We start from the raw sequence: 23,586 nt of genomic DNA, 5'->3' as shown, positions 1-23,586 counted from the left end.
CTCCCCTCCCCTCTCCTTCTTATAAGACAAATGCAGTGCCAAGAGACCTTGCCTTAGTCTTGCCTCAGAATCTGCATACCACATTTGTTATTAATCAGAAACATAATTGTATTTGGAGCTGGTGCTGTTGTTTGGTGCCATTAAGTCGGCTCTGACTCACAGCGACCCCACGTGCAACAGAAAAAAGTCGAGACCGATGCTGCCCTGTCCTGACGGTTGTTGGCATATGTGAGCCCCTTGTCAACAGCATTTCTGCCACTGTGGCATTGATGGTCTTCTTTTTCTGCTGACATTCTGCTTTACCAATATGATGTCCTTCTGTAAGGAGTGACCGCTCCTGACAGTGTGTGTACCTCTAAGGAACATTCTGGCTGCACTTATTTTGCAAGACAGAGTTGTTTGTTCTTTGGCAGTTCATGACATAGTCTATATTCTTTGCCAATTCCGTCGTTCAAAGCCATCTAATCTTATACGATCGTTTTATTGGCTGTCCAAATTCCACATGCATACAATTCTATTGAAAATACCATTGCTTGATTGAAAATACCATTGCTTGGATCAGGCTCATCTTTCTCCAAAAAAAAAATGTCCTTGTTCTTTGCCATTTTAAGAAAGCTTTTCAGCAGTGCCTCCTAGTTCTCTGGGATAAGGAGAAGACATAATGCACCATGCAGAGCAGAATGAGAGCCTTGTTCAAGCGCCGGTAGCCCCACCTGCTGAGTCAGGTCCTTAGTGTCTGTAGTGCTGTCACTGGAGGTGATCTTGGGGGTAAGTTGCGTATCAGTCAACACAGTTATCAGCTGGTAAGAAAAAAAATTATTTTCCAATTTAGTGGAATCACAGATAATTAAAATACCACCTATAGCTATACCAAGAGAGTATTTCTATGTCTTTTATTATCCTGTGCCATGTGGGCACTGAATAAATGACAGATACAACAATAAAGAATTGCAAAACCTGCTGGCCAGCTGTTGCTTTCCATTCACAATGACCCGTGTGTGTCGGAGTAGAACTGCGTGTGCCCCGTTGAGTTTCCAGTGACTGTCCACATGTAGATTTCCAAGCCTTTCTCTTCTGAGATGTCTCTGGGTGAACTTGAACTTCCAACTTTCTGGTGGAGCTACAGAGTGCCTTAACCTCTCGCACCAGCTAGGAGTCCCAATTAGATATATGCCACCATGGGTAATAGCAGGAGGACAGACATCCATTGGCCTTGAGTCTGCATATGTCACTGCTGTCCCCAGAATAGCCAGCAGCAAGACGAGGACACCCTGCTTTGTGTGGAGTTTGGAGCTTGCTTGGGGCAATGCCATTAAAAGACACAGGACTTGTGGCAGCCAGCAGAATGTAAATATTTAAAGGGTCTGATTGGCAGGGAGCTGCTTGAAGAGCCTTCTGTTTATAATCACTCACTGAAGCCAGTGTTTCCTGTTATGTAGGCAGCATGTGGTAGGTTACTGAACTTCCCTCGCGGGCTGAAGCAGCACCAAGAATGTAAACATTTGGCAGAGTCAAAAGCCCTGGCTCCTTCCTCAGTGTTCAGCCAGCCTGTCACAGCTCTCTGCCATGAGTAACCTGGCAGGTCACTCCGGGGCTGGCTTTTTTGAGCACTTGATCAGGCATGTTGCAACAGCGATTGCCTTTCTTGCTTACCTGAACTTCTAAGCCATGATAGTGCTTGGAATAAACACGCATTAGCTCTGAACAGGTAATTCTGGTTCCCCTGGCTTTCATGGGTTAATGTCACTTTCATTGACGCAAGTGATTTTTTCCTTTTTTTAAACAGCAGAATAATTTCTAACAATGTTATTATTGTTGTTCTTGATTGCCGTTGAGTTGAGCACAACTCATAGAGACCCGATGAACAAAAGACCTGAAGCCTTTCTATAAAACTCAGTGGCGTTTCCAGAGGCATGATGTCTAGGAAGTGGATGCCACTCCTGCTTCCAAAATTAAAATTAAAAAAAGAGTCCCCACCCATTGCAACTAAGTTGATTCTAATGCCTCGTGACCCTTTGGGATAAAGTAGAAGTACTCTGTTGAATTTCCAAGGCTATAAATCTTTGTGGGATCAGAATGCTATATCTTCAGGTGGTAATACATCTCCAGGCTTTGACTGTCTAAGGATGGGGTGGGGCTGTGTGTGTGTGTGTGTGTGTGTGTGTGTGTGTGTGTGTGTTTTGGGTATTTTTTTGGTTTTGGGGTTTTTTTTTTGTTTTTTTTTAGATTTGAGCATTGGTAGCATGCTTTTAAAAAGCCCTTGCCCTGGTACTCTGGTGGTAAGCAGCTGCATTTTTAACTTTAAAGTATAGAATTTGAATCCACCAGCTGCTTCACAAGAAGAAAAGGAACAGTCTCTTCCCATGTGATTTACTGCCTCTGGAAACCCACTGGAGGGTCAGCTGTGAGTTAGTTACAACTCAAAGGCATGTTACAGCAACGATAGTTTTATCGTGACTGAAGTGATAGTCTGCTACCTTAAAGGCCGGCAGTTTGAAGCACCCAGCTGATCCTCAGGAGAGAGACAAAGGCAGCCTGTTCCCCTAACAATTTCAGCCTTTGGAAACCGTGTGAAGAGGTTCTATTCTCTCCTGGAAGGTTACCAGGACTCAGAATTGATGCTTGGTGCGAGCTTTGGGATCACCGTTTTCCTGTGTCAGTCTTTCTGTCTTTCATTATCGCTGTGGCCTCATCATTGTGTCCAGTGGTAATTAAGGCTGTTGGAAGAATGCAGTGTCCAGCGGTCGTAGCACTAAGGGCCTGGTTTTCTCCCTGACTCTCAGCTGGGACAGTCACCTTTGATATGCTGTTCACATTCCTTTCCACAGGTCTCCCTCCATCTTTTTAAATACTGAATCCCTTTAAGGCTCTGAAGCTTTCCAACCTCCTTGCACAGGGGCAGAAAGTTCTCGGCTCTTAAATCTAATAGGATTTGTCTGTTGTCTGCTGACATTAAGTCCCATCTGAGTCCTGCTGACTTTATGTGTGACGGTCCTGTGTCATCATTGAGATGGTTGGTGGACATGAATCCAGTATTGTGGCTCCTGTGTCAGCCCATATCATTGGTGGTTCCCTTGATGTCACTGGCCCTTCACGTTACCAAACATGAAGCCCTTTCCTAGGATTGTGTCTTTCCTCGTGACATACCCAAATGGTCCTGGTGACCGGACGGTAAGGAGTTGTGCTGCTAAACCAAAGGCAAGCAATCTGAACCCACCAGTTGCTCCACAGAAGAAAGACCACACTTCTGTCTGATTTACCGCCTCTGAAAACATTTGGGGAAGGGGGGCCAGCTGTTCCAACTGGATGGCACACAACAACCACCACCACCACATTTGTCCTTTTGTGACTGAGCTATTTCACTCAGTAAAATGTCCTCCAAGGTCACTCATATTATGTAATGCTTTATGAGTTCATTTTTTCCCTTTGTTTCCTTTGTTGTTGTTGTTGTTGTTATGTGCCATCGAGTTATTTGCGACTCATAGTGACCCTATGTACAACAGCCCTAAACCCTGCTCTATCCTGTGCCAGTCGCATTGCCTCTGACACACCCATCCTGAGTTTGCTTCCTAGTATTCCATTATATGAATACACCATAGTTTTTCTGTCCATTTGTTCTTTGATGGGCACTTAGGTAGCTTTTATCTCTTTGTTATTGTAAATAACACAGCAATAAACATGAATATGCGTATATCTGTTTGGAAAGCAGTTATGCTTTCTTTAGGCTATATTCCCAGTGGTGGCATGGCTATGTTAAATGGTATTTCTAACTTTTTGAGAAAGCATCAAAACACCTTCCAGAGTGGTTACACCATTTTACACTCCAGTCAGCAGTGAATAAGAGTTCCAGTCTCTCCACAACCTCTCCAGCATTTATTGTTTGCTGCTCTGTTGAACTTTGCTATTGTTGCTGGAGTCAGATATCTCACAGTTTTTGTCTGCATCTCTCTGACAGCTCAAACAAGACCACACCTCACACCATACACAAAACCCAACTCAAAGTGGATCAAGGACCTAGGAGTAAAACCAAAGACTATAAATGTCATTGGAGAAAATCTTGGAGGACCTCTAGAAGCCCTAATTCACAGTATGTACAGTCTTCCAAGCATGATGGAAAAACTTACAATGAGGAGAGAGCAAAATAGATGAATGGGATCTTCTAAGAATCAAAACCCTATGCACATCAAAAACCTTCTCCAACAGGGTCAAAAGGAAAGCCACAGACTGGGAAGAAATATTTGGTAATGAAAGTGGTTCTTGAATACATTTTGCTCTAACTTGGAGAATTACATGGTGTTTTTCTGAGCAGTTTGCCAGCTGCCTTTGCCTGGCTGGCATGGTAAATGCCAGGCACCCCACCCCCACCCCGTGCATGCATTATCGCCTTTGCCTGGCTGGCATGGTAAAAAAATAATGCCAGGCACGCACCCCCCCAGTGCACGCACTATCACCTTTTCCTGGCTGGCTTTTACCTCTCCGTCTGTAGCACTGCCTGTCTCCACCTGGTGATATAAAGACTTGCCATTGACAGGCATCAAGATAGCTATATAAATTTTCTTTTTGCTGTTCAGAACAGGGCAGTTTAGGGAATCATGCATTGCAATTTATCCCCACTCTGGTGACTTCATCGAGATGCTACCAAGTGGTTCTTCCTTGAATGGTGCTTATATCAGCATACCATTCTCCCAAACCCTGCCTTCTCACTCTGCTTCTGCTAAATCAAGAAGCCTTCCTGCTGTAGCCAGGTTACAACTAACCCTGTCCTGTTTCTGAAGCTAGTATGTGCTGCAACATTGTTTGTATCATGTTGCTTTATAGTCTTTATGTATATTTATGCTTTTCAGGCATAATAACCAGGTGCAGATTACCCAGTAAGCAGAGTAATCACAGGCTTACTTGTGCTTCTTCTTGTTGTTTTTATTGTGGTGTGCTGTCATATCAGATCCAACTGCTAGCTAACCCTCCAGTGGGTTTTCAGAGGCAGTGAGTTGCATGGGAGAAGATTGCTTCTCTTTCTCCCATGGAGCAGCTGATGGATTTGAACCGTGTGTTTTAGGATTGTTAGCACAACTCCTTACTCATTTTTAAAGAACAAATTCAGGTAGGCTTCACCACATCTTTGATTTGATGTCAACTTCCATAGCACCGAAGTCCCTGAATTGCATAAAGAATTGTGAGTTGTGCATTTGGCTGGAGCCTAAAAGGCTGTAGGTTTGAGTCTACCCAGAGGAGCCCCGGAAGAAAGCTGCTGATCTGTTTCTGGAAACGCAACCACTGATGTTTATGGAGTGCAGTTCTACCCTGGCCCACAAGGGGCCGCCATGAGTCAGAGTCTTCCTATGGTAATTGACCTGTTTTGTTTGTAACACATTAAATGTATGATGGATTCTGTTACTTGGTCCAATGTTCTGCTCCTATAAATAAGACTCTGTTTGGAAATCAAGTTTTCTTTTGTTATGTTGTGTGCCATCAAGTCAGAACCAATTCATAGCTGATTGACCCTCAAGTTGATTTTCAGAGGCAGTAAATTGCATAGGAGGAGACTGCCCATCGATCTCCTGTGGAGCAGTTAGTGGATTTGAACTGTGTGCCTGTGGGATTGTAATATAATTTCATACCACTTGGCCACCAGAGGTTCGTTTATAAGTGGTGGTGTTGTGTGCTGTCGACTTGCAGCTAACCCATAGCAAACCCTCCAGTGGGTTTTCAGACAGTAAATCCCATGGGAGGAGACTGCCCATCCTTCTCCTGTGGAGCAGCTGGTGAATTTGAACCACATGCCTTTGATATTGCAACACAGTGTCTTATGACTAGGCCACCGGAGTTCCCATTTACAGGTATGTTGTTGTTGTTCTTATGTGCCGTCGAGTTGTTTGCGATTCATAGTGACCCTATAACAGCCCTAAACCCTGCTCTATCCTGTGCCAATCTCATTGCCTCTGACACACCCATCCTGATTACCCCAGTCACTGAATCAATCCACCTCATAGAGGGTCTTCCCCTCCTGCGCTGTCCCTCCACTCTACCCAGCATGATGTCCCTCTCTAAAGACCTGTCTCTCCTCACAACATGTCCAAAGTATGTCAGACGAAGCCCCAGAATCCTTGCCTCCAAGGAGTAGCCTGGTTTAACCCTCTCTAGGATGAATCTGTTTGTTTTCTTGGCATTTCATGATACATTCAATACTCTTCTCCAGCACCACAGCTCAAAGGCATCAATTCTCCTTCTATCCTCCCTAGTCATTGTCCAACTCTCTGATGCATCAGAGAGTTTACAGGTATAGTAACTAGAATTCTGGAAAATTGCATATAGCCATACAATATATCTAGTACCCAACCTTTGTTTTCATGTCATGGGTGTTGTTAAGTACCTGGTGCCTTTGGGTGAATTAGGACCTTATAGAATGTTCTAGAACAGAGTGGGAATGCTTCCCAGGGCTCTCAAGGCTAAGATCTTAACAAGGTCACACTGCCTCATTCATCCTTCTTCTTGAAGGGCCTGGTGGGTTCATGCCACAGACCTTTCAGTTAGCAGCCAGTTGCTTCCCGTGCCAACAGAACTTTTCATGAATAAACCTTTATATAGGCTAAATGGAAAACAAATTATAAAACTAAAAATGGAACTAGGGTGTACACAAAATCAACATTATAACAACAGAAGAAAGTTATTCAAAGGAAGTATCTTCAAAGGACTTTTCTTGCTCTCTCTCCTCTGTTTTATTCTCAAAAGATGGTTTTGGTAAGCTGAAAAACTTTAGGAGAGGTTTGATTTTTAACAGAGGAAAAACCTTTACATCCTTGAAAAGTCCTGGTAGGGAGTAAATAAGAGAGACAAGGAATAAGTATTTTTGATAAAACAAAACGTTCTGCAGTCATGGTAAATAAGAAGTACTTCAAAGACGTTGTCAGGGACTAAACTAGAATTCTAAAGCAAATCTTAGTATCACTTTCATCCAGCACCTACCTGCTCCTAGAAAGCCTACGATACATTGTTAATCTTGTGCTATCCTCACAATCTCTGCTAGGCAGAGACCCTGGTTGCAGTCACTATGACAACCCAGTGTCTCCTCTTCACATCTTACCCTGTGCTTTACCGAGTGAGATGATTTTCTCGAGGGACCAGCCCCTTCTGATGATGTAAACAAAGGGTGTTTCACCATCCTCTCTTCTAAGGAGCACTCTGAGTACACTTTGTCCATACACATTTGTTCTCTCGGTAGTTCGGGTTAGATTGAATATTCTTCTCTTACCATAATCCAAAAACACCAATTCATTTTTTTCAAGTATTAGTCAACTCTCATATGCATATGAGGCAATTGCTTGGGTCAGGTACACCTTAGTCTTTAAGGTTACACCGTTACGCTATAACACTTCAAGGAATTCTTTGCAATAAATTTTCCCATTGCCATAGGCTGTTTGATTTCTTTACTACTGCTTCCACAGATGCTGTGAAAGGAAATCTGTGATAACTTCAATCATTTCTCCATTTATCGTGATTGCTTTTATTTGTCCAGTTGTGAAGATTGTTATTTTCTTTATGCCTACTGAGAACTATACTAGTGCCCTGTGTTTCCTTTACTGATTGCTTTGGCTTCTGGTTTATAAGAATGTAAGCAAATCTTTCTCACTCTCTTATCACTGTGAGTCAAAACCACCTTGTGGTTGGCCCTCCTGTGGTGTGTCAGAGGCTGCAGATGGCACAGGAGGAGATTGCTCATCTTTCTTTCACAGAACAACTGGTGGATCCGAACCTCCTGCCTTTGGGTTGGCAGCACAATTCTTTACCCACTGGGCTACCAGAGCTCCCTTAAACAAAAAGCTCTTTTAAATGAGTATTTTTTTTAATTTTCAATTTAATTTCTTCCTTTTTATTTTAATATTATAATCCTACTTTGGAAACTTGGTTTGCTTTTTTGTTCAAGGGACTTTAGAAAAAGCATTGTTTCATTTGAACCATTTTGCTTCAGTATTTTCTTCACTTTTCTCTCATCATTATCTGAAAAACACTGTTTTCCCCTTTCAATAAAACTGAGTGGGAAAACAGGAGTAAAAATTCACTGTAACTTAATATGAAATCATACCTGAGTTGGCAATTTCCAAGTTTTAATTTCTTAGGAAAAAAATTAGATTTGGTATGAATATGTTTCATATTCTTTATTATGTCATAGAAAGAGGGGCTGTTTAACTCTCTCTCTATCTTGCTAGCCTCCCAACCTCATAGCATGGTTTCTACATTCATTTCAGTAGAACTTTTTGTTGTTTTCCTTTGGTCATGTTATCAGGAAAGGCCACACCCTGGAGAAGGACATCAGGCTTTGTAAAGTGAAGGTCGGTGAATGGGAGGCCCTCCATAAGAAGGTGTTAGTAGTGGCTGAAACAAAGGGTTCAGATGTAGCCCCCATTGTGAGGATGGGGCGGCCCCGGAAAGGGCAGTGTTTGTTCTGTTCTAGGAGGCAGAAGCTGGTACAAATGGTTAGCAAGCTCCCAGCTAACAGAAAGGTTGAAGGTTCAAGTCTAATTCAGGATGTCTTTAGAGAAACCCTGTTAACACACGTCTGAAGAGTCAGCCAGTGACAGCATGTGCGACACATTTCCATTCTGAGGCACGTGAAGTCATTGGGACTCAGAATCGATGAGACATTAGTAATGTGGCATCCACACCTTATCTCTGTCTTAACTTTGTGTCTTTTTGGCCAAAGGCTAATCTTGTTTTAGTAACTGGTTGCATTTAAGGACCCCTGGTGGTGCAGTGGTTAAGACAGTTGACTGTTAGCCAAGAGGATGCCTTGCACCCGCCTGCAGCTCCAGCAGTCTGCTTTCCTCTGATGGCTGTGGGAACCCTGGGAGGTAATTTTGCGTGTCCTCTGGGTCACTGGAGAAGGCGTAGGCTCAGTGACGTGGTTTGGCTGCACTTAGCGCGGCTCTCTGGGTGCTAGACATGGAGGAATCAATAAAATGCATCTTTTCAACTTTTATAGGCAGATTTCTCAAGACATAAGAGCATCTAGCTTGAGGGAAAAGATAGCTATAATATTTTTGGACATAGAGACTAGGAGGGGAGTAGAAATTTGATGAGGACAATAAATGCTCAATGGGACCCAGATGAGAACTTAGTATGGAAGAAAGTATGTACACATTGGGTAATACCCACAGCGGTTGACTTAATTCCAGTTCATAGTAATTAATCTTCAATAGATTTCTGAGATGTTGAGTCTTCACACAAGAAAACTGCCTGTCATTCTCCCAAGCAGGCAGCTGGTACATTAGAACCACCAACCTTTTTCTTAGCAGCCTGGCATGTTATGTATTACACAACCAAGAAGCCAGGGTTTCTGTATCTACATATAAAATATGCATTTTATGTGTTATATATGTAGAGACCCCAGGTGAGATGGATTGATAGAGTAACTGGGGAAATGGCAGTTGGTGTATCAGAATTAGTGAGACTGGCTCAGGACAGGGAAGGGTTCAGAGGTGCTGTACAGAGAGGGTTCACTATACATCACAGGCGACTAAATGGCGCATAACAACAATAACATACTATGACAGGTTTGGCAGCAGGAGTGGCATCCACTTCCTAAACAACATGCCTCCGGTAACTCTATGAACTTTGATATATGTCAATAGTTGTAGAGGGGCTTCAGGCCTTTCGTTTATAAGGCCTCTATGAGTTGTGCCTGACTCAAAGGCAATTATCAACAACAACATCTGTATGTATGTGTGTATATAAATGAATATATGTATATACATATATATACACACACGTATTCTTTTTTCTACACATATATATGCATGTACATATATGAAGAGAGATTTCTCAAAGGAAATGAGTCATATACTTCTTGGTGTTGTTGTGTGATGTCACATCCTAACCGACTCATAGCTGATGAGCCAGGGGGTTTTCCGAGGCAGTTAATTGCACAGGGAGGAGATTGTCCATCCTTCTCCCATGGAGCAGTTAGTTGGTGGGTTCCAGTTTGTGCCTTTGGGATCACAGTGCAGCTTCTTACCCCTAGGCCGTAAATTCCTGGTCTGTGGCGTGTGGCTGAGGAGCTGATGAACAAAAGGCCTGCAGGCCAAGCAGCTGACCAGACTGGTAAGAAACCAGACGTGGTTTGAAATTTGAGCAGAACCCAAGCTCTCTCCACCGGACTTCCCTCAGGAGCAGCGCACGCACACATGCACACACGCGCGCGCACACACACACACACACACACACACACACACACGCACACACACCCCTGCCAACCACACCAAGTTAAGTGGCTGCTCGCAGGAAATCCCATCATGAGCAGGATTACATTGTGTCAAACCTCATCAATGAATGACCATATCACGACCGCTCTATCAGGAAATCATAGGCAGCAGGTTGGCACGCAGCCTTCAGCGCTTTTCTGAGAAATGCTCAACCAGAGATGACCAATGAGTTCTGCTGCTTCTGGAAATGCAGTTACAAAGCAGAGCAACAGAACAATACTGTGACCGTCCAGCCAACACCTCCAGGGGAAGAGAGTCTGGCTTAGACATCAAGGTAAAGAGAGCAGGGCTTAAGGGGGATAGGTGTACTTAGGGCGCATCTCAGTATGAAGGAAAAGCACAGGGATTGAGGAACTGAGTTGACCTTGACTTTTAGGTTACTTTTAGGGCCCTGTTTGTATGAATGAGAGAAGGAGCGTGTGTGTGTGTGTGTGTGTGTGTGTGTAAAACAAAGTGGACACTGAGTGATTTCCTTCTAATTGTCTTGGTCCTGTGAATACCAGTCCCTCTTCCTTCTTCGTTTATTCAGCCACATGTTTTGACTAAGGACATGATTCAAGCCATGCTTTAGGGGGTTTTTTAGTTATATATTTAAAATGATGCTTTATGATTTTCTATGAAAGGAATCAATTGATGCTCACTGATGTGTGGTGAGTACGATGGTAGTGCTTGGCTTTTTGTGAAAAACATGAAGGTGATAAAATTATACTCATCTATTTTACTAGAATACTAATGTTGATAAAATACCTCCAGGCATAAATACTGTATAATTGCAAATTCTACATTTTTAGTCTCATTGAGAGAGAAAAATACAGTAAGTATGTGAGAGTGATTGAGCTAGTTATGCTCCTGAGCTAGTGTTATGAGGCTGTGCTGTGATCTCCAAGGCACTTGGTTCAAATCTACCAACTACTTTGCAAAAGGAAGATAGGAAATAAACTGCACAATTTAAGGGCCCTGAAAACCTGCTGGAGGGTGAGCTATGGGTTGGTTCCAACTTGACATCACACAACATTTATTTCCTCAACAGAAAAACTCAAGACACCTTAAAATATAAATGCACATTTTCCTACCTACTTACACATTATTAAGGTCTCTAAGTAGTACTGACAGTTTGGGCTCAACTACAGGTTCAAGGTTAATGTTTCACACCCACCCAGAATAGAAGACCCGACATGTGCTTCCAGGAAGTATAAAACCGTGGCCAAACTCAGTGTCGCCGAGGGGTTCTGACTCATCGTGACCCTCCACTGGGTTTCTCAGGCTGTAAGTCTTCATGGGAGGAGACTGTCCAGCTTCGTCCTGAGGAGCTGGTGCATTCAAACCAGCAACCTTTTGGTTAGTAGCCCAACACCTTACACACTATGCTGTAAAGAACACAGCCAAGAAAGCCCTGTGGAGGGTCCGCTGTGTACCAGTTGGGTCTACAGGGGTCAGAACTGACAATGCATCAGGTTTGGTTTTAGCTTTACAAACCATTGATCATTTAAAGGAAATAAGAATGAGAGGGGTTGTAACATTTTTATTTTATGACATTCACCATTAAATTAGCAGTCCTTAAAACCATCTGATGTAGCTGTGGGCTGAGGGTGGGCAATCTGCTCCCATGCCATTAACGGCCACTGAAAACCCACAGGAGGGTCAGCTAGGTGTTGGTTCCAACTCCATGGCACACAAAAACAATAACATAACTTAGGAAAGCCTTAAGAGGTCTGTTGGGACAGAGGACAAGCATTGGACTGCTACCCAAAGGCTAGTTTTGATGAGTAGTTTTACTGGGGCAGAAGAAACCTAGTCATTTCTACACTAACTACTTAGCACACATGTTGATCGATGCCTCCCTATATCTGGGGTCTTTCTAGACTCACCTAACTAAAGAATTAGGTAGAGATACAAGGTGGTTTTGAATCCAGAAAAATATAATTATCTCCTAGTTGTGTATACAGATAGATGTTCATTTTGCCAGTAAACATTTATTATAATATTATAAACATTTACAAACTTCTGCCATGGATTTTTATTTTCCTTCCCTTAATGTCTCTCCTCCCTCCTCTCCCCATCACCGTTACCTTTTCCCTTTCTATTGCTGCCATTTCCCATCTCATTCTACTGCTGGCCTCCATCCTTCTGTGGTTATTTCTCTTTTAAGTAATACTTTTCCCCTGAAGCAATCTTTGCTTGAACTTTTCAGAAGTGGGCCTGTGTCCAAGAAAAGCTAGAGACTTGAATATCTGTTAATAGGAATCAAATAGCTTAAACATAGTTAACGAAACAGATTGTTGCCTTTGTTGAAGCTTCTTTTATTGTCTTCATAAACAGATTTCACCACCAGAGTGTCCGTTTTTACAAGGCCTATAAAATCTAAATGTAATTCTGATTCCTTGTCAGTCTTCATGCTGTTGATTTGTGCTTTAATGATTTCTGTTTTGAAGAGAGCTCACCAGCGACACACGTTTAAACTTAGATCATAAAATCCCAAGCCAGTAGTTGTTGAATTGACTCCTGTCCATAGCAACCCCCTGAGACTTAGAATAGACCGGTCCTCTGAAGTCAGTGCCTAGTTTTGGTTCGCTTTTATTTTTCCTCTAAGTAGATTGGTAGCAATTTCTTCCAAGATTCCTCTGTGTGGATTTGAACCTCTCACTGAGCGTGCTAGCTTTTTTGCATCACCCAGATATTCCAGTGTGGATGATACAAGAAAATACTCACAGTTCAATGATAGGGGGCATGGCATCTCTAATAATAGTGTGGAAATGATACTGTTTATATGGAATTATTCATGCTGACTTCTCTGAGTCCTTTTGCTACCCACAATAAGAAAATAAGGTTGGGCTTGTTCTTTTGTTTTGCTTTTGAACTTTTTGTTATAGTTGGGATGTTTAGAAAGCAAAATCATTTTTCATTCAACATTCAAAATATCATGCACAAATTTTTTCATAGTTAGTTGCAATCTCCTCAATGTAGCAATACACCTCCCACTTCCTCTCTGGGTTACTGTTTCCATGTGTTTATCTTCCCAGCCCTCCCTGCCTCCCGGCTCATGCTTCTTCCTGGAGGACAAGGAACGATTCTGCTCTTACAGTCTCCTGTGGTTGACTGTACCAAGAGGATATTTCCTTTCGGGCACTATCAGTCAATTTACATGTCGATTTATTGTTGAGCTGAAAGTTGATCCTTGACGAGGAATTCAGCCCCAGACTTGAAAGATGCTTAAGGGCTGCACTTTTGGGGGATTCCGTCCATATCTATAAGACTTCTAAGCCTGACGAGTAAGGAGCCCTAGTGGCATTGTAAGCCTTTTGGGGCTGCTAGCTGGTAGTTCAAACCCACTAGACATGTTCGAGGAGAACAATGACGTAATCTCCCCTCCTGAAGATTCAAGCCTTAGCAGCACCTAGGACAGTCCTACCGGTGCTATGGGGTCATTAGGAGTTAGGATTGACTCAACAGCAGTGGATTAGAGCTGTTTGAACAAACCCTAGTTATAACTGACTGAAGTTGCCTTTTTAGTGGTTTATTATTGTGTTGTTGTGTTGGAGATTTTTAAACTAATTTAAGACAAGAACACACATACCGATAACCAAAAGGTTGGTCATTTGAATCCACAAGCTGCTTCAAAGGAGAAAGATGGGCAATGTCCTCTTGTAAAGATTTGCAGCCTCAGAAACGTGACGTAGGGTCACTTTGATTCAAGCTCAGCTGCACCGAAGTGACTTGACTTACTGACAGCATTGACCCACGATGCAGGATCGGCACGATGGAAGGATCTTTTAAGTTCACTTTCCAACTTTGTCAGCCCTCTGCCCCCTTCTGACCAGTGGCACGGCATCAGCTCTGACTCACAGCAACTCCACGTGCTTCAGAGGGTTTGCACTGGTTGCTATTTTGCCAAGTAGAACTTTCAAGATGTCTCTGGGTAAACCTGAACTACGGACCTTCCAGTGATTGGTTAAGCTGGCTAGCTGCTTGCAAGAACTCTCTGACACCCATAAGAAGGCCCCTCTTTCCCAGTAAGACCTCTCAGCGCCTCACTGTGATCCTTTCTGGCTAATGAAGGACCTGCCTGTGGATTCATGATTATGTATAAACTTGCATCTAGATAGTTGGGCTCCTCAGCTTGTAAACGCAGACGAGCAGCTCCCTAAGAATACATGTTTCACATGTGATGACATGTTTCACATGTGACGATGTTAGAGAAAAATCACGGTTCCGAGTGTCAGCGATGCTACAAGTCTGTCACTGGATTTGAGCAAACTGTTTACAGGTTTGTACAAAGTGATAGACGTCCGGATGTTAACCTAGTAATAGCAGAACTGACTTTATACTCTCACAGTTACGTATCCATTCTCATTGGCGTGTGATTGCTTAGGAACTTTCTGAAACGTGTAGAAAAATGTCTGCTTGATAATGACATGGTGAGCAAGACTGATGCCTGGGGAGTGGGTTCAGTCATAGCTTGCCTTGGGAACGTCCGTCAGCAGGACACGATCATTCCTTATCAGGTTTGTATCTTATTCAACAAGGGTTTAATTATAAAGAGTGAGACTGGGATATTTGATACTATTTTGTTGTTGTTGTTGTTAAGTGCCGTAGAGTCGTAGGTAACTCATAGCGACCCCATTCACGAAAGTCCATGACAGTTGCGTGACTTTCATCCTTTCATCCTATCTCCATTTCATACTATAGAAATAAAATTATTCATGTTAGGGCTCTTTCAAGCACTATGTTACCTTTGTAGGTTCATTGTTGGAGGCTGGAGCTCTGGTGGCCCAGCACCCAGGGACTGCCCTGAAACAGATTCATCCTAGAGAGGGTTAAACCAGGCTACTCCTTGGAGGCAAGGATTCTGGGGCTTCGTCTGACATACTTTGGACATGTTGTAAGGAGACAGGTCTTTAGAGAGGGACATCATGCTGGGTAGAGTAGAGGGACAGCGCAGGAGGGGAAGACCCTCTATGAGGTGGATTGATTCAGTGACTGAGGTAAGCGGGATGGGTGTGTCAGAGGCAATGAGACTGGCACAGGATAGAGCAGGGTTTAGGGCTGTTGTACATAGGGTTGCTATGAGTCGCAAATGACTCAATGGCACACAACAACAACAACAACCCTTCTCACAGTTAGAATCCTCTATCAGCTCAGACAAGAACGATGACTGTCTCCTCCGGTGTGGCTTACAGCCTCCCAGCAGCCCATCGGCAGGTCCACTCTGAGTTGGTTCTCACGCAGTGACGGTGCACTTCAGTTTTTTGAGTGGACGCATCGGTTCTGACTCCTGGCCAGTGTATTTACAAAGGAGCGAAATGCTGCCTGGTGGTGCAGTGTCCCCCGTCTCCGCTGTGCTCGAGTCCCTGCAGTGACCGAGTCGCTTCCTCTCTCATCAGAGGTCTTGCTCTTTTTCACTGACTCTCTGCTTTACCGAGCTTTGCTTTTCTCTGGGAATTTCTCCCTCCCAGTAAGATGTCCACACTTTGAGAGGAGTGATGTCTCTTCTGCTTTCCTGTGCCGTTCTCATTGTGCTGCTCTCCGACAGATGTGTGTGCTTTTCCAGCCATAGATGTTGTAGCCTCTCTGCTTCCCCAACACCAGACTCAGCCCTTCATTGTCCTCATTTATCCGTCATTCACCTGCAGGCGAGGTGAGAGGAGACACATAGCGTGGGTTGGCTGCAGTTCCCAGAGTCACATCTTGGCTGTTTAGCACTCTAAGGAGCTATAGATGAAGTCTGCTGTTAGGGACCTCTCCAAAGTACTGAAGAGCAATGGTGTCTCCCTGGAGACTAAGGTGTGTCTGATACAAGCCATGGTCTTCGCAATCACTTGTTATGCATCAGAGAGTTGGACAATGACCAAGGAGGATAGAAGGAGAATTGATGCCTTTGAGCTGTGGTGCTGGAGAAGAGTATTGAGAATACCATGGACTGCTAGGAAAACAAACAGATTTGTCCTGGAAAGGGTTAAAGTGGGTGGCTCGTTGGAGGCAAGGATTCTGAGGCTCCGTCTAACATACTTTGGACATGTAGTGAGGAGAGACCGGTCCTTGGAGAAGGACATCATGCTTGGGAGGGTGGAGGGACAGCGCAGGAGAGGAAGGCTCTCTACGAGGTGGATTGATTCAGTGACTGGGATAATTGGGATGGGAGTGTCAGAGGCAGTGCAATTGGCACAGGACAGAGTGGAGTTTAGGGCTGTTGTACATAGGGTCGCTATGAGTCGCAAGCGACTTGAAGGCACATAACAACAACAACAAGGAGCTATAGCGGGAGATTTGTCTGACGCAGTCTATTATATCTTGACTGTGGCTTCTGTGGACATTGTGTGTGGCCTCAATGACAACTTCCACTTAGAAATGACACAAGAATAAAAGCCACTGAGGACACAAGAGTTCATTTAAGTAGGCAACATGCGAAAAATGCTTCTCACACATTGACAAATAATGTTTGTAAATAAAGATGAGGCAGGTTCCCTTAAATGGGACATTACTTACTCCTCACCGTAATACTCTCTAAGGACCCTGGTGGTGCAGTGACTAAGTACAGAACCGCTGATCTAAAGACTGGTTGTTCCCACCCAGCCTGGGGCTCTGCTCTGATAGAGAGCCCGTGGGAAGTTCTCCTCTGACGTACGGGGGGACTGTGAGTTGAAATGGCTTAACAGGCTTAACAAGAACAGTGATGACATAGAACTTCAGTCGTTTCAAACAGTAATAGTCAAGCCAGAAATGCAGAAGGGTTTTCTCTTCCTTGGACCTCTGCTCAGTTTTATGAGTTTGCTCTTGAGTCCGATTCAACTCATTCCAACCCCACGTAACAAAGTACAACTGTTACATAGGGTTTCCTTGGCCATGAGCCGGAAGTGGATTGCCAGGTCTTTCTTCTGTGGAGCTGCTGGCTGGTTTTGAACAACTGTCCTCCAATTAGAAACCAAGTGCTTAACCATTGGTCCACCAGGGTCTTTTGTTCCTGTTTCTTCCTAGGTTGGGGTTGTAATTTCTTGTGGGGGTTTTAATCAAGTCAACTAGAATGTAACATGTGTATGAATTGGTGTGTGATAGAAAGAAGGCTATTTTAAATAATTTTTAAAATGCAACTTTGATCTTAAAGCATAGGAGCTGTTATATTTGGTCAGCTGGACTCCGTCTGTTCTTGGTGTTACTCGTCTGCAAAATGGGTATCATGTTAGTTCGTGGCTATAGGATTGTTAAGTGACATAGTGTATGTGGAGGCCTTGACCTTGACAGTGGACCTGGGGCTTAGTAAATATCCCATAGGGACCACAGTAAAAGCAGAGACAGCAGCATCAACAAAGCCTGAAGAATAGACGTGCATCACCCATTGGGATAGTCATCCTCACATGTGTAAAAATAGGAGTAAAGTGTGTCAAAAGAGAGTGTAGCCCAGATCAGAAGTTCTGAAAAGTTCTGAACATACTGTAGGGATCTCTGGTGACACAAGGATTAAAGCATTGAGCTACTAACCAAAAGATCATTGATTTGGGCACATCCTTTGTTCCAAAGGAGAAGTATGAGGCCATTCTCATCCATAGCACTGCACTCACTGCCTTGAGATCCTGTGGACTTTTCTCCCTGTCCTGCGGGGTCATGCTGAGTCAGAATCGACCCAGCAGCGGTAGTGGCTTTGGGGACGTGTTGGGGTCTTAATCATATCCACAGGCTTGAGGGCAGTGCGCCGGGCTTACCTGCTGTGTCCTCCGAAGCCAGCATGACTTCAGTGCCCAGTTGACAATCAGTAACTGAGTCTTGAAGTAAAATGACAGTTAGACACACATGCTTTCTGTCTTCTGTATTTTTCTCTTAACTTCCCTTTTGAAATTAGTGACTCATGCTTGTGGGTAAAATGCTGATGTCAAAATTGGTTTGAATGATTGATCGAGCTTTTTAAAATGGCACAGTTTGGAAGAATCAGCCATTTCCCTGGTAATAGAGGGAAGGTGTTTCAGAGCCTGTGTTTCCAGAGCAGAATTACACCTCTTGGTCCATTTCTGTGCCCCCATTCCTGTGGTAAATACCAAGAATAAAACCCAACACCTTGGAGGTCTGTGCTCTGCATTGTTCCTAATATAAGCCATTAAATTCCTGGTCATTGTTAGACTGTTAACAACCAGCATCCTAAAATGCATCGATTCTGTCTCAGAGAAGTAGCCCTGGTACATTCTAAGTGACTATTGTCAACTCTGGCCCTCACACTAAAACCAGCTGCTGATGAGTCCAGTTCAGATCCAAGTGATATCGTGTGGGGTCAGAAGACAACAGCTCCATTGGATTTTCAGTGACAGTGATCTTAACAGAAGGAGTCCAGATGTGACAGGGAATAGTGTGCCAGGCTACTAACCAAAAGGTTAGCTGATCAAATCTACCAGATGCTCTGTGGGAGAAAGAGGGGCAGGCTCATAATCGTAGAGTTCCACGGCTTCAGAAACTCCAAGCAAGGGTCACTGGGAGTCAGAGCCCACAGGAAAGAAGTGGGTTTGGTTTTATTTTAATCTTACGGAAGGAGCTCTGGTTTGATGTGGTTAAGGCAGTTGGCTGCTAGCCAAAAGATCAGTGGTTCAAGCTCACCAGCTGCTCTGAGTGAGAGAGATGAGACAGTGTGCTCCTGCAAAGATTTACAGACTTGGACCCCATACACCCCAGTTTCCACCTCGGGCAGCTCCTCTGTCCTTCTCGGGGTTCCTGTGAGTAGAAGTGGTCTCAGTGGACGTGGCTTTGGGTGGGTAATGTTAGGAAAGCAGGTCACTAAACCTGAGTTTCAAGGAACATACGGGGGGGATTCAAACTGCCACCCTTTTGTTTGGTAGCCAGAAACTCAAGTGCTTGTGTCCTCCAAGTATTTCTCTTACTGAAAGACAAGGATTATTCTTCCATTGTCTGAAGTCTTCTAGGCTGAAAGTTCTAGAACTCTGCCTTTCTCTTGATAGTTGAAAGGCTGGACCACAGTGTTTTATTATTACCACTCTGAAGAGAGCTTAAATTGGTTTTGTAGGTAGTTGTTGTAATGCGCCGTCAGGTTGGGGTCAGCTCATAGCTGAGCCTCCCGTGGGTTTTCAGGGGCTGTGGATCACGTGGCAGATGAGTGTCCACCCTTCTCCTGTGGAGTCCCCGATGGGTCTGGACTGCTAGCCTTGGAGTGGACATCACAACTCCTTCCCCCAGGCCACCAGAGCTAGCATGTGAAAGGCTTTTCCACATTTGTTGACAAATGATGTTTACAAATAAGATAAAGGCTGCATCTGCTGGAATGTTGTATATTCTTCGTGAGAACATCTTTGAAGACCCCCAAGGTGGTGCAATGGTTAAGTGCTCGGCCATTAACCAAAAGGTTGATGGTTTGAGTTCTTCAGAAAAGAGGTCTTTTTAAGGCATTTAGCTGAGTTTGTTGTCAATTTAGGGAGCTCTGGTTGCCTAGTGGTTAGAAGCTTCACTGCCATCTTTGAGGCACATGGTTCAAATCCACGAGCTGCTTTGTGGAAGAAAGATGGGCAGTCTCCTCCTGTGCCATCAAAATGCCTCTGAAAACACTAGAGGGTCAGCTGTGGGTCTGTTCTGACTCAACAGCACACAACAACCACGTATGAACTTACCTGATATCTTTGTTATAAAAGAATAAATAAATGGAATCTGGAGGAAGATAAGTAAAACTGATACCTAGTTATCCTTCCTGCCTTATCTTGCACTTAAACCCTTCTCATTAAACTTAGCTCAGCGTAACTCCTGGCCATTGAGTTGGTTCTGAGTCACAGCCACCATCCATTGGCTTTCTGAGCCTGTAAATTATAAACGGAAGAGATTGTTTATCTTTCTCCCATGGAGCAGCTGGTGCATTTGAAACCTCAGAGGAGCACGACTTCTGGGCTAGAAGCACACATTTCATGAAATAAGTGAAGGGGGGTGATTTTGGTTAAGTTTGTTTACAATATAAAATAATACCCAGAAAACCCCAAACTCCAAATCCACTGATGTCAGATCGGTTCTGACTCAGTAGCGCTCTAGGATAAGGTCGAATCTCTCTACAGCATTTCTGAGACTCCAACTCTTCACAGGAGCAGACTCCCTTGTCTTTCCTTTAGAGAGCAGTTGATGGCTTTGAACCACTAACCCTTCCATTATCAGTCAAGAACTTAATCACGGCGCCACTAGCCTCCTCTTAAACAGGATGGGCTTTTATAACAGGCTTTGAGCATGACTAGTATGAGCATGGTTGTTGTAAAGAAAAGGGACAGAGGATTGCCAAGCACAACATCTGGGTGTTCGGAAAGAAGGGGTCAAGGACTGCCCGCATCTAGATAATGACTTACTTAACTTTGGAGCCAGAAGGTCTCAGGTTGGAATCTTAGCCTCTGCACAAAGCAGCAGGTTCTGCTGTGGAGAAGTTACTTAACCCCCATGCACCTCAGTTGTCTGCATTTCCAGATGGAGACACTAATTTCTATACATCAGGCTGCGCAGGGAGGAAATTGGATAAAGCTTCTGACTTCAGGAGTTGGCCCTCTGCCAGCAATCCCTCTGTCAGAACGGATTTCTGTGCTCCTGAAACTTAACTGCTAAACGGGGTTGTAGGAGTCTGTAAGACGTTGTATTGCTAACCCAAAGGTTGTACTTCTTTGACAGTTCTAATCCACCAGAAGCTCTGTGAGAGAGAGAGAGAGAGAGAGAGATGGGCATCCTCCTCCTGTGTAATTTACAACCTCAGAAACCCAGTGAAGGGCCAGTGATGTATCAGCTCTGATTTGATGGGAATGAGTTTGACTTTGGGCTGTGAGTGCTAAGTGGCCTGGGGGGTTAACCCCCGTTCAGACTTGGAGAGACGTTCATCCTCAGAGAAGCCAGAAAGCCCTGTGGCTCCACTTGCCTGTAATTGGAAAAGAAACAAAAGTACTTGTCCTGTCTAAACACCTATGGCTGACCAGATAATGCCACGGAAAGGAACCGTGGCATGCTGATCTAATTAAGACTTGTCAACGTCAGTGAAGGCTGCTTGTCTGCCAGAACAAAATGATCTTGAATCCGAAACAAGTTAGTGTTCATTCAAGCATTACAATTTAATTTTGTAAAACATTCCGTGTGTGATTTTAGGATGCCCTATGAACCTGGAGAAAGGATGAAAGTAACACAAGTGTGGAGGACTTTTGTTCATAGGGTTGCTGTGAGTCACCCACGACTCTACGGTACTTAACAACAACAACAACAACTCTGAAAAGTAAAGCCTTACATGTTTGGAGGGAGAGTGGTGGTAGTTGCCATATGTTGGTTCCTTGCCTATAACAGAACCAAAGTCTGTCTCGTCCTGTGCCATCTTTCTGAGCACTGGTATGTTGGAGCTCCTCCTTGTGGTTCTTGGGTGTCACCTTCCAATCTCGGGAGCCCGTCTGTCAGAATGCTGTTGAATAGTGGTCACTGACCCGTAGGGTTTTCCTTACCTAGTGTTCTGAAGGTGCTCACCCTAGTCTCAGTTGGGAAGTTCTGCTGAAACCTGCCTGCCATGGATGACCATGCCAGCATTTGAAATATCAGTGGCATAGTTTGGCAAACCACCATAGAATATAACAAACTGACAGGTGGGAAGGGGGAACGGTAGGTAGGGAGGCATTTTATATCACTTTTGCTGGTGACTTTGTAATGTAGGGAAAACTGATGAAGGGAGGCAGGTGGGCATTGGCAAGAGACAGGAAGACAGCGATGAGTGCCAAGTTCAGAACTTCGCTCTGTCCTGCGGAGGAGGGACGCGGAACACCTGTGTGAGGCAATAGGATTGAAGAAACTACGGTAATGAAATGAATTTCTTCCACTTACGTTTTGAGGAGAAGCTCAACACAAGTCCACATTTCTTCCCCCCACCGTCTCCATCCTCATACGCTACTTACCACATTAGAGTCCTTGTGGGCCTTTTATTTTGTTTTTTGGTTTTTTTATTTTATTATTTTTGTGTGAGTGTACCGTCAAATCAGATCTGACTGGTACAGGAGGAGATTGTCCCTCCTTTCCTGGCAGAGCATCTGGTGGATTTGAACCGTGAGCCTTTGGGATTGTAGTTACAGCTCCTTACCACTAGGCCACCAGAGCTCCCCCTTGTGGGCCTTTTATAAACCCATGATTTCTGTAATAACTTTATGCCACAAAAAGGAGTTATTTAAGGATAATTATGGTATGTATTTAAGTATTTGAAGCAACTGGTTCCCATGGAGTTAGAAGGAGTTATCTTCTATTGTTAGACTGTGGTTGTTACAAATGGACTCAAAGCTGCCTCATGTGACAGAGGAGAAATGCTCCAGATTTCCAGATCTTTCTGCAGAGGGGCTACTTGGTGGGCTTGAACCACCAACCTCTAAGTTAGCAGTTAAGTGCTTACCATTGTTTCACTTAATGAGACTACAATGAGCCAGTCCTGCAAACCACATGAGCAATTCAAAACCAGCGTTTTTCTCAGTGCCTTGCTGTGGTGAAATTTCAGCCATTGGTTTACTTAATGGAGAGAGGATTGTCATTTTAATATTCAGTAAGGAGTGTTCTGTGTGCATATTTTAGTTCCCCAAATAGAAACCTGCCCTTTTCCAGCTAAGCCTCTGTAAGGCCAGATGGCACCAGAGTTGAAAGTCAATGAGTAGGTTCAAGGCCACGCCAAGTGCCATTGCCCTGTGTAACAAGGATCTCAGACTGACTTAATGGAAATCCCATATGTAGTGTCTTGGCTCCCTTTTGACATATACAAACAAGAGCAGCTTCCAAGAGAGGCTGTTCTGAGTCTCTGGCTAGCTCCTATGCATCCTTCAGAACCCAGCCCATATATTCCACTTCTGCGCAGTGCCTTCTGGCTCCTCCTGTCCCACTCAAGGGCTTCTCCAATTCAGTAATTGGAGCAATTGCATTAGCGTCATCCATTAATTACCTCTGACGGACCAGGTTGTGAGGTCTTTGAGGGCAGTGACTGAATAATTTTTATTAGATCTGTGCTTGAAATAGGTTAAACTCACATTTAATGAATTCATGTATAAAATCTTGAGCGCTACCACACAGCAGCTCCTCTTGGCTGGTGATCTGCTTCCAGAAACCAGGCACTGAAGGCCCTCTGAAGCGTACACCATCTACTCGGAGATACACAGCATCCCACCGAGGGACCTCCATGCAATAGCAGTGATGTTTGCTGGATTGTGCTAATTTAAACAATGAGTCAGAATCAACTTGATGACAATAGGCTTATTTGTTTCTTGATGCTGTTTTCTGGGGTGCTAACCTTTGAGTTGTAGTTCTGGAGAAGAGTGTTTAACATACTATGGACCACCAGGAGAACAAATAGGTCTGTCTTGGAAAGGGTAAAACC

General features: G+C 44.0%; 1 protein-coding gene across 1 annotated transcript in view; it reads left to right on the top strand.

Moving 5' to 3' along the window:
- The window catches only part of PID1 (phosphotyrosine interaction domain containing 1), a 158,991-nt gene that overhangs the window by 86,077 nt on the left and 49,328 nt on the right, over nt 1-23,586 (top strand). The gene's annotated exons all lie outside the window — the stretch shown is intronic.

This window comes from Elephantulus edwardii, unplaced genomic scaffold (assembly GCF_000299155.1).
Source record: "Elephantulus edwardii isolate Elephantulus edwardi_28Jun2011 unplaced genomic scaffold, EleEdw1.0 scaffold00087, whole genome shotgun sequence".
NCBI lineage: Eukaryota > Metazoa > Chordata > Mammalia > Macroscelidea > Macroscelididae > Elephantulus > Elephantulus edwardii.
The sequence above is the reverse complement of the archived record's forward strand: the minus strand, read 5'-3'. Positions and strand labels throughout refer to the sequence as shown.